This window comes from Uloborus diversus, chromosome 6, assembly GCF_026930045.1.
Source record: "Uloborus diversus isolate 005 chromosome 6, Udiv.v.3.1, whole genome shotgun sequence".
NCBI classification, from domain to species: Eukaryota; Metazoa; Arthropoda; class Arachnida; order Araneae; family Uloboridae; genus Uloborus; species Uloborus diversus.
Window position 1 is genome coordinate 74,055,006 of NC_072736.1, and position 13,061 is coordinate 74,068,066.

Sequence of the window (13,061 nt, forward strand, 5' to 3'; positions counted from 1 at the left end):
TTTGATGTTTTTTCTCCTATAAAATGCATCGACATTTCGCTCTACGTCTCCCTGGAAAAGTTTGAACTGACGGGCCTGCATACTGTTAGTACTACATATAAAAAACCAATGTAAATATTTTATATTACTTGTATATACTTTTTGTTTCTAATTTCTTTAGTGCAATTCTTAGAGTTTTGTATTTTAAGTGTATGCATGAGCCTTAGTATTACTTACTTGAAAAATAAGACATTTTTGATAATTCATTAAAATTACAATAATATTTTTATTACATGAAATACACCGCCAGCTCAGTCATTTCCAGCCGAGGACTGCAGTTTCGTGCTAATTAGCACTCATCAGCCCGGCATAGGAAAGTGACTGAGCTGGAGATGGAAAACCTCTTAAGGAAGCCAAGAGTGCCAAACAAACTGATAGCTAATACAGAATTAACGCAGACCAGACGAATGACCGAAACAATGGTTCGGTTCAACTCGAATACTGAAGGCTGGCTATTTTGGGCGGTAATTTACTGAAAATATTTTTATTATTGACTCTGCTTAAACAGCCCAAAAAATTCAACATTAATAAAATTTAAAACTTGTGAACTCACTTCAAGTATAGACATTGAGTCCTCTGGGCTTACTGTAGGTGAACATACATTTAATTGTTTCAAACTATCAATGCTTTGTCGTCAATGTATTGATACCATCGATGATTTAATTTAAAAATAAAAACTCTGAAATATCAAAGTTTATTTTCGATATTGCTTTTCTAATGCGTATTTGTATATATATATACGGATACGTATGTTAGCATGTTTTTGTAGGTATGTGCGTGTGTGTTTGCGTCTTTTGGAACACAAGGTACTTTTATGACATATACTGAGGAAAATAAGAAGTATGTGTTCATATTTAGTATACAAACGTTTTATATTTCAAACTGATTTAAGATTGAAATTTATTTCTTATTCATCTCTGGTAGGTAATCAAAAATGCTTCATGAAATATAGTAGACCAATCTTTATCTACTTCTGGGAGTAGCACTTAAGCAAATAAAAGCAATTCGATATTTGGATTGCTGAAAAATAGAATGAATAGTTCAAACGCACGAGATATTGATTTTTTTTTCTTCGCAGTGCATCTTGTTCGAAGAAGGAAGCTTTCATTCCCAAAACGGTTTTAAAAGAATCCTTGAAGTGTGTGATAGGGATGAAAGTTTTGAGTAAACATTTCTTGGTTTCATGTCATGAAAATGTTTAAAGATTTCTATAATGAATGATTCTATGTATTGACGTTTATTATATAAAAAGAAAATTTTGAAAAAGTTGAAAGGATTTAGCTTAGAGTTTTCTTTTAAAATGATGCAACGACTTATACCACCATCTTGAAAGTTCATACATCAAAAGCTTTGATAAATTTATTTCTACAAAAGGGCGAAAGTTACGTATGTTAAGATTGAAAAAACTTGATTTTAATCCGAGAATAGACCGGATTGTGGAGGAGAAAATTTTGAAAATTTCCAAAACATAGAAAAGTTGAAATGTTCTATATTTTTTCCCCACTGACGCAAAATGACGGGATTTTGCATTTAAAAAAAATGACATACTTAAGCTTGGATTGATAGTTAAATTCTTGTTTGGGAGAAGGAAGAAGCGATATCTTTTCTTCAGTTTTATACAAATAAACTTAGCATATACGTATTATGTATTGATGTAATGATCGTATAAAACTCATCAGTTCCCTTCCACCTCAAAAAAAAGTACTATTCCCAATAGAAAGATCTTAAAAATTAAATGACAGAGGATTGGGGGTACATGAGACATTGTTTTATTTCTTCTTTTCCCAAATGTATTATCAATAGTCCCGCATTAAAAATATCCGTTCATTTAAAGTCTTTTTTTGTCTCCTAGATTTTAAGATTTTCAATAAAATAGATAGGATTTTTGGAAAGTTTCATCGTTCCCCCAAAAGAGGGCACATGTGAACATGCCCAAGGCACATATGAACAAGTTTCAAAGACACACAAGATAATTGCCATATTTTAAAGAAAAAACTTAGTTGCGTATGGTATTTGACTTGAAATTGTACGGTATTGTGTCAATACAAAAATACTTTTTTGACCCGCTCACAGTTTAAAGTTTCGTAGCATTTTATGATCTGAAGTTTACTGAAATTATTTTTAAAAAACTCAACATACTTCGCATTACTTCATTTGATAGACAATAGAAAAATTAAAACAACGCTGTATGAAAATTATTTAATTCCAAAAACGTTCTTATTACTTAGTTTCATACAGATATATACAGGGCATGGTATTATATTTTTAAAATTATTTTAAGTTTAAACTTTTAAATGAATTCAAATAGCTTGACTTTTTAACCGACTTAAAAAACGAGGCGGTTATCAGTTCATACCGCACGTTTATTTTATTTTATTTTTATTTTTTTTGTCCACTCACAGCGTCTCACCTAAAAAACCGATTTTGATTATTCTTTTTTTAATGGATAGGGTATTGTTCAACTTAGGTCCCACTGCTTTGTTTGACCATATTTGTTTTTTTTTTAAAGTTATGGTCAAAAAACAGTAAATTTCATGCCATTTCCCTATTAAATAATTAAATACAAAACCCACTGTTACAAAAATTTGGTGCCTTAGTAGTATTAATAGTAACTGCAGTGATAGTTTCGAATAAAGGCTTCTCTGAAGCAAGCATCAAGTTTCTTCAGTGTCATTGCTCTTTAGTGGGAGTAAATCTAACCTGGAAGCGAGATAATGCAGTAATTTAGATCTGCTTAGCCTTCACAATGCTACCAGGTTAGGCTCTCCTCAACTATAGTAATATTATTTTCATTATCATCTATACCAATAAGAAGATGAGCCGGGCTAAGTAAGGAAATACAGGATTGCATCACAAGCAGCTTGTATGTTGTGAAATGTAAATTATTTAAATGAACCGTAATATTTAAATAGTAATAATTAAATTAACTCACAAATGAATTCCAGAGAGGAACAACGATAAATTTTTAGTGCCAATCGCTTAAAGTTTAAGGCTTGTTTATATATATATTTTTTTAATTTTTTTTATAGTATGGAGCATTTTTATGAAAAAAAAAGGTGAAGTTTCGTGATGGTAACTTCTTACTATTTCTGAAATGCATTTACACTAAAAAAAATGAAACTATAAAAAAAAATTTTTTGAAAAAAAATAGAACCGACTTTAAAATTACTCTAAAAAGAGACAAATAGTTTTTTTTCTTCAAACATATTGATAATACTTTTAAACATAATTTTTGAAGTTGGCACAAAAACGATAAATAAAATCATTCACAGCCATAACTCAACTGCAACTATAAATTTAACCAGGCCCAGTTTCTTCACTACCTCATACATTATCCATTGATATCATAATTTTTGGTTAACGATATTAATGTTTCGCTCCTAACTTTGGATGATTTTCTGAAAAATATATGAACGAAACATGATTACACTGAATTTTACTTTTCGTTTTTGCACCAACTTCAAAAGTTATATTTAAAAGTATTATTGATGTTGTTTAAAGAATAAAACTATTTTTCCTTTTTTAGAGCAATTTTGAAGTCTGTTCGTTTTTGTTCTTCTTTTTTTCAAAAATTTTTTATTATTTTTCTGAACTATCGCAAAACACACGATTGTTGACCAACTATTTAATTTCGTTATTTTTTCGTTAACAATTTTCAAACTGATTACAGAAAAATCAGATTTTTAATTATGTACATATGTTTTTAAATTTACTATATCAGTTATCTTAATACTATGGAAAGACGTATTTAAGAATTGTTCATATCTGCCACAAATCTTACATTCAATGTGCGCTATCAGCTATACTAATTTGAATTTTATATATATATATATATATATATATATATATATATATATATATATATATATATATATATATATATATATATATATATAAAGTGGCTCACCGCTCTAAAAGTTTTGCCAAGAGGAAGGACTTTTTTTTACTACGTTGGGAAAACGTACATGATCACTTGATTCCCCCCCCCCTACATCAATTGTGAGATTTCGAACGCAAATACATGTATGAAAGATAAAAAAAAAGCTAAAAAAAACTTTAAAAAGGTGAAAATTTAAAATTTAATAGCATGCAGTAACTTGTTTTTAAAGTAACAGCAATTGTAAAATTTTAAATAAATTCAGTTTGTTGTTTTTAAAAATTGAAACAACAGTTTCATTATTGGCCACATTGTTTCTTAGTTACTCTATACTTATTTAGAACTAGCTGCCTGCAGCGACCAGCTGGTCCGCCTTTTTACGCCAGGGGTGCCGCCTTCGGCGGCTGCTTAAACAATTTAGCGACGACATTAATCAAAGTTTTTCTCTATAAATCAGTTCGTTTTTTTACGCCAATGTTGCCGCCATCGGCGGCTGCTTAAATTAATTTCGTGGCGGTGTCAATCAATCTATATCTATCTATATCATTAATAATTTGAATAAAATATTTTCTAGATCTGTCTCCAGTTTCGTCGTTTGGAATATTTTTAAAGGAGGGGGAGGGGAGACACAAACGACGTACTCTTCATGCAAATTTGTCGAATAATAAACAAAAAGCACTTCCACTTTTATGTGAAAGCATTGTTTTTTCAAAGTCATGGTGTATGTGGGGGAGGGAGGGGGGCATTGACACCCAATGTGCAAGCAGCCACCTACGGCGGCTGTTTGGCTAACTTGTCATTTACCTTTTTACTTCAAGATTGCCGCCTTCGGCGGTTGTTTAGATAAATCTGGCAGCAGTATTAATCAATCCATCTCTATCTTTTTTTTTTTTTTGTGCCATTCACATTTTTACGCCAAGATTGCCGCCTTCGGCGGCTATCTACCTTTACAATCTTTCTCTACATTTTCTTATCCATCTCTATTTATTTTGACCTCCTCACCCATTTCCTAATAAAAACAAAGAACACTCAAAAAACCGCTTTTTTTCATTTAAGTAGAGCAAAAAAAAAAGCTCAAATTCCCCGTAGTGTGCAAAAAGTAGCGTTTGACAAAGAAAGAAAATCTCGCTGTTTTTATTGAATTAATGCGCAAAACTATGAAATGTTACGTAATATAGATACAGCGAAAGGTCCAGCTTGGGGGGGGGATGGAAAAAGAAATAAATGCAATCCCTAAATAAAACAAAAAAAAAAAAAAAGGAAAGAAAAAAAGCAAGCGCTGCCGAAAAAACACGTGGTCATCACGTCAGAAAATGAAGTAAGCTATATAGTAAAAAAAAAAAATCATTGCTTGCGATTAAGATTCCATCGTAAATATCGAATCGAAACCCAAGTAGTGACGTCACAGGCATAAAAGATTGAAGAACGCTTTTTTCGACTGATGCGTGAAAGGACATGATGTGTTCAGCCATGGCCCCACTGAATGCGCTGGCGCTTACCAGGCCTTGACAATTTTTGACTTTCCTGTGTTAAACCGGGGCAACTATTTCTGCACTTGAACATGGCCACACTAGATGGAAAAACTTCAAAACTTCATATTTGCCCATTCTGACCGCAAGGAGGCGCCACAAGCCACGGTTGAATCCACCAATCAACGATAAGTTTCAAAGTTTGTTTATTTTAATTAATTTATAGTACATAGAACAAACATCACTAAATTGCAAGATGCTAATTTTGAAATTAAAGGTTTCAATTTAATTTTACATGCTCATTTATAGCTTGTGTTTCATTTGTTGTATTATTTTACGCTTTATGGAGAAAGTTAATTATTTAGAGGATTATTTTTTATTTTAATGGACTTTTTGATCTTGTTTCTTGGCTTGCTTCGCTTACAAATATTTTAAGAAGAGAAAATAATTTATGGTATCGCCAAATAAGTACTTTATATGTAACTTGAAATAGTCCCTGACAATAAGTAAAATTAAATAACCGCCATGTTAAAAAATACACCGCTACGTACCTATAACGGAAAATTACCCCCTCCCTTTTTTTTTTTTTTTTTTTTTGAGAAATGCTAGATATTTAGCGCTGCTCCTAATGCTATACAATTAGATTACAAATATTTGTAAGCAGATCTCAGACTCCTGCGGATTCTTGACGGTCTACTGTGTGTGCGTATTTTATTTTTCCAACAGAAAATTCATATCCTAATTTCCGCCAAACTTGGCGATCAAATTTTCTGCAAAGTTTCTAGTTCAAAAAGCTCCTTTCTCATTCATGCTTAAAGTGTAGAAAATAGTTTTTTATGACTAGAATTCAATGTTTACAGAATTTTACATCGCTAAATATTTTAATCTTCTTAAAAATATGTTTAAAAATATCGCAAAAATGTCAAGTAAAAAAATTCCATATCATTGTTTTACTTTTGCAAGGACAACATAAATTTTATGTGGAATTCTCCCCTGATAGAATGTTTTAGAACATCAACAGTGTTGATATTTTATAAAATAATCCGTTCCTTTTTTTTAATTAGTTTCACAAATTTATGTGTAGATATTTGAGGAGTTTCTTTCCCTGTTGTATGATTTGTTAAACGTTAAAAATAAATTTAAAAAATCATAATAATTTGAATTTTTGCTGCTTAAGTTCGAAGTAGGTTATTCACGATCATGAATTGCGATAGGATCCTACTCGCTGGGTTTCTTGTTTCTACAAATGGAATGAAATGGAAATGACCTAGAAATGTGCACCCGTCATAATATGATTGTTGATTTTCTGGAATAGATAATACGAGGTATATCCATTAGCAAAAAAATAAAATAAAATTCTGATGCGGTAAATAAGATAAATATTTTATGCCCGATATCCACCAGTACACTTTATCATAAATATTATTTACTGCGTGAACACTTTATTACAATTGAATTGCATATATTGAAGTAATAGCACCTAGGATGTTATAGGTGAGGCGGGAGGGTGGAGTGAGGATAGAACCTGAGTTAAAGTGAACGCTCTCCGGTCTGTGCGCCTTCCGATCTGTGTGTGTGTACACCCAAACCTGTTTTTGTACGGTCTTTTTTTTTTTGTGTAGTTTATAAAAATTAATTATAAAACGAGCGAAAATTATTTATCAAACGAGTGCGTTGTAGTATCATCAAGGGTCGACAGGGGTATCCGATGGGAAGTCACTGTGACTTTCCAAAAATTTCTTAATTCGGGAAATTTTTCGGGAGTCGACAAAATTATCATCGCTTGGTTTATTTTGATTTCGTTTAAATATAACATTTTGGGTATTTTTTACGTGAGACTTTTTTTATGCAGTCCCTATCCACCGCATAAAAAATATTTTTTAACTCAGTTGCGAAAACTTTTTAAAGCTACTGGTGAAGTTTCAAGTTTTTTTTTACACGATTTTTTTATGCGGTCCCTATTTACTGCATAAAAAGAGGATTGGGTGTATATATATATATATATATATATATATATATATATATATATATATATATATATATATATATATATATATATATATATATATATATATATATATATTAATGCTCAAAGCGTGTGAATCAACAGGGTCGTTTCCGAAATTTTAAGTTTTTTTTTTTTTTTTTTTGAAAGAACATTTTTAAAATCTTACGATCTGACCATTTTTTTTAAATAACTTGACTAAGTTTAATGTTAAACAAAAATGCATTAATCGGTGCGCTTTGATTGTTTACGCTTCTGCCGATGACATCACAAATGATGAAATGCCATTCACTGATGCCACTCACAGAGCACAATATTCAATTAGTTTCTTTACTCACATGTGTTGGCAACTATATGATTGATAGTAAGCGTAAAGTGCAATATGCAATTCGCTTCTTGATCATCATAACGTAGAAACGCGGTAGACAGATGCGCCAATGTACATCATTTGTGACGTCATAAAGACCGCGCCTTATTTTCAAAATCGGACATTTAAAAAAATTAATTAAAAAGTAAGCGTCGGGAAAATGAAAATTTTTTCTAGCTCCATGTATTTTTATTTATTTTTTGATTATTCTATGAATTTCCTTTCGTAAGGAAAAAAAATCTGCACTAAACGTTTGTGCATTTCTATGCGTATTGTACACTGATATACTACTAAAATCTACACTAAAGTTATTATAACATGAGATGTGCTAAAAATGGAAGGGGGAAAAAGATAAATGACATTATTTTGGTGTCCGTAAAATATTGGTGCGAGAACCACGGACCCGTCGTAGAACCATGTAGTAGTCACACTCTGAATTTTAAATGTTTTTAAAATTATGTTAATGGTTCATTTTCTTAAATTGCCATCATATTTTGAACTTTTCTATTGTTCTTTTTCATTTGAAAAAGAATATTTCTAACCAGGCCTGTCAAGTGGGGATATCACGGGGGAGGGGGTAATTATGACACCCCTAAATTTTGCAAACATACTAAAATTAGGCATTTTTGCCCGTATTTTGTTTTTTCCCGAATGCAAAACCTTTGCCCCCCCCCCCCCCAATTTTAAATGTCGGGCCTCCAAGCGTACATTTTTAATTAAATTCTGGTAATCGTTGTAAAATATACACTACATTCCGAGCGAAAAGAATGGCAATTGTTAACGTAAATTCCTGTACCCCCCCCCCCCTCTAATCCTCATCAGGGTCAAATGGGGCAATAAAAAGACCCTCTCATGTTTTGAGAAATGAATGTACTGTCCAACCACGGATTGCGTGGAATTTTCAAACATCCAGATAAGATAAATCGATGTGAATAAGAGGGAAAAGTAAAAATTTGATGAGCGTATTCCGCTCATTTGCATAAGACTGCTTCCGCTAAAGCTGACATCGGTAAAAAAATAATAGATTCGTCCATTTCCGGCTGTAAAAAGGATGTTTGTCTTTCCATACAATCCGTGGTCAGACAGTATTTACAGATTGCGGAGCGTGTTTTTTTTCGATGTAATTTATTGGGCAAAAAAAATTCGCATGTAAATGAGCATGTAAAATTAGAAATGAGGGCTGCCTGCCATATATCATCAATCTCAGAATTGTTGTATCCAAAAAAGAAACCCCAAGGGATTTTCAATGAAAAAATTTGAAAATTATTTGCAAAGCTTTCAAAAAAAAAAAAGCGTTTGAAAAAATATATTAAGAATTACGCATTAATATTAAAAAAAATTATATGTTTTCTGTGTTTAGTTAAATTTTTTTTTACGCGTAATTTTTGATATGATATTAAAATAACAATAAGAAATGCTCTTCACCTTTGTAATACAATGTTTATTCAGCACTTTTTCTCTTCATTCCTTCTTTTGAAATTAAAATTTTCGTCAAATGACGTACGCCCGATAATAAGTCGAGAAATCACGTATTCACAGATGCCAAAGCGCCAACGCTCACAATCACGCCAAGTGGAAACAAAAACAGGGGTAGCCAGTGGCGCCCTCTTTGTTGCCATGAGTTTCAGCGATTGCCACGGCCGTTAAGTATTCAGTGGGGCCATGGTTCAGCATTAAAAATATTGTTAAAAAAAAAAAAAACTATTGCGTATTTTTAAGAACTTTTTTCTTCTGAAGAGGGCGAAATGGTTTTACTATTACCAACTTAAAATTCAGAAATGAGGCTTTGATACTTCTCGCAGGATGATATTAGAAAAAAATAAAACCAAGGAAAACATGCAAATTAAAGGTTTTTTCAAAAATTCATAAAAAATACAAAAATTGCTCTATCTTCAAAATTTTTTTGTTCATCATATTTAAAATTAAATTTCCGACACTATAATATCAAAAATATTTATCTGGCGCGATTGGTTCGGGGCCTGTGAGGTTAAAAGTACTAAAAAGTGCTAAAAATAACATAAAACATTAAATAACTTTTCTTCTAATTAAAATATCAAAAATCGAAGCCCGAGGTGCACAACTTCAGCAAAAACTACACCTGTATACCAAATTTCATCTTTCTAGGCCTTACCGTTTTCCCGGGATGCGCGCCACACACACACAAACATCTTATTTTATTATATGTATAGAAGATTAGACGAACCTAAAAATTCCCTGGTTTCCTCCCACCTCTCAAAATTTCTGGGTTTTTTTGTTGCATCTCTATGAAAAGCAATATATTTTAATTTTAATGAGCACATCTTTCGATTAACCAAAATAATATTAATAATAATAATAGAAAAGCTTTTAGTAGAGCTTATGCTGAACGAACTTTTCCATGTTGCTTTGCGTTGCCACCTGTTTCTTAAAGAAATATCAAAATTCAAAAAATCTTCATTTCAAAAAACGAAGTTTTGTTTTGGTCTTTCAACCAATCAGAATTTCTGTGGCAACGCGTTTATTCAAAATTCCTTACGCGTTTGCCATAGCAGTTTGGCTCATTAAAAAGGGGTATTCTTCAAACTTAAAAGAATGCTGATAAATTAATGATTTTAAATTTTCTGCTCCATGAGAACAGCATTTTTTGCATTTTCGCGTCTAAGTCTAGTCAATATGATAACTACGAAGAAATAGACAAAAAAGAAGCTTCTGCGAGTAGTTGGAGTAGAAATTCAATGTGATAGGACAGTTATAATTCTTAGTGGAAAATCAAAGGATTCGTGAAAAAGAGAAAACTGAGAAGTGTTGTAAACAAGAGTAAATGCAAGTTTGTTTTTTTTTAGATTTAGTGAGAATTGGTAGCATTTATGAGCAAAAGAAATCACAAAAATCTTACTCGTTAGTTAAATACGGACTTAGAGCATAAAAATATATTATTATTTGCACGGCTATGAATGTGTCATTTTTTATGTTTAGGGAATTTAAAAATATAAGTATTATAATATTAGAAACATTATTTTATGTCACTAAAGATGTGTTCTATCTTCATGTTTACTGAAACTATTTGCACAACTTTATATATATTCTAATGATCAAAAAAAAAAAAAAAAAAAAAAAAAAAACTTTAGAAATAATCATTACCATTCTGTTTTCGAAAATACTGTTGAACACATATTTTTAACATAAAAATTGAGACATGGCATAACACAACTTTGAAGCTCAAAATATTACAACAACTAACAACAGGAAATATTGCAGTACTTCTGTACTATTGCTTTCCTAAAAATCTAACTCTAAAGTGCTCAAACTCTTTGGAAAGTTCAAGTCCCTTTATTTCAGAAACTGGAATTCACTGAACGCATAATTCCTTTAAACGGAGATTGGACGGTTCAGCAGACGGCTTTAATTTAACTGAAAATACTTGAATTTTGTTCATACTTTTTGTCAGGTTATTTTTCTCCGCACTGATTGTACTCACACAGACAATGAAGCAGTAAACTAAGAACACGCCCGTTTTTTTTTTTTTCTTTTTTTTTAATTAAAGCTTCACCTACTTAAAAAGGCTTATAACTTTTCTTCAGTGAATAAAGCACTTCGAGCTTCAACATGATAGGAAAAAAGCTTCGAAGAAAGCATTTTTATAAGCTTTTAAATTATACCAGATGCCAGAAAATACGGTTATTCGTTTGTTATTCGGTAGCTTGTTTTTATTCCTTTTTTAGCCTACTTTCCCAGTAAAAGTCAGAAAAAGAAGAAAAAAGCATGAAAGAAAACTTAAGGCAGCTTAAAAATATCGCGAAAAACAAAAAAAAGTCAAAAATAACTAAAAAAATATTGAAAAATTGAAAATTTGAAAGTATGGTATTGAGATGGGGAAAAATGTCTGTCGGTCTGTCTGTCTGTCTGTTCCCTCCTAATAACTTTTGAATGAATAGTCCAACTCGAAAAAAACTTTTTTTTGCTCAAAAGATTTCGGCGAAGACACCTCATTCCCATATTTCACTTTTTGATTTGAACTATTTTTTGATCAATTTTGAACAGTTCAAAAAAACTTAACATTAGCGCCGACGGGGAAATTCAAGGCAATTCCGAACTGTGAGGCGAATTTGCTTCAAACAAACTTTGTAGGAAAAATCTTTTGATGAAAAACTTGTATATAAAATATCTTTTTGATTTGAACAATTTTTCGTTCAATTTTGAATAGTTCAAATCCCTTAACATTAGCGCCTACGGGGAAACTGAAAGTCAATGTTGATTCCGTACTTGAAGGCGGATTTACTTCAAACAAATTTTGTTGGAACTAGCTCTTGACGCCAAACTCCAGACATCGCCTCCGAGAATTTAGGGGCACTTGACTCCGACTCCTGTGTCCGGCAATTAATCGGACTCCGACTCACCGACTTCGACTATGATTTCGTAGCTTTGGCAAAAATTTATACACGTAGGACAAATGACTGACTCCGATTCTTAGATATTTGACTCCGACTCCTTTAACCCAAAATGAGATTGACTCCGACTCCGCAGCTGTGGTTTTGACTGCGAAATAATTATTGTTGATCTGACTTGTTTTTATTTTTACGCTAAAGTTGTAATTTAGGTATTCAGTTTTCGGCGAATAAACTCGAAGTCATCTATGTTTCTACATAAAGATGTGCGCAGACGATTTTTTTTTTTTTTTTTTTTTTTTTGACAATGAAAATTATTCGCAACTCCAACAAACTATAGGGGGCGCTGCAGTCACTGTCTAATGGCGGATGAAAAAACTAAAACAAACGCACGCTGTAACGTATAAATTGCTTCTAATCTTGCGAAATGAGATAAATTTTTGTTCGCATGCATAATTTTTTGTTCTTTATGCATTTGAAAAGATTTTTCAAAGTCTTTTGGTTATTCTGACCCATGTAGAAAGAGATTAGAAATCAAAAAGTATTACGATAGTAAAAAATTGATGCATATAACACACAGTAAGTTGTTCTAAAGCAGCCATTTTCACGATGTTGAATTCGGAATTTATAAATTTTTGGTTCGCTTCGAACAGCATTTTTATTTTGTACCTTTTTTTCCATACATTAGTACATATTATGTCCAGTTTCGTGACATTTCCGGCATTTGTTGACATTTTTGTGATATTTCCGTTATTTGTTGACATTTTTGTGACATTTCCGGCATTTGTTGACATTTTTGTCACATAGTGCACATACGTGACAGACTGTCAAGAGTAACATTTAACACTAAATAATTTATTTCTATGACTATATGATTGGATGTCAAAAGAAATCATCATGCATTTAATTCATTCGTCATGGAACTGATATGCGAAATCTT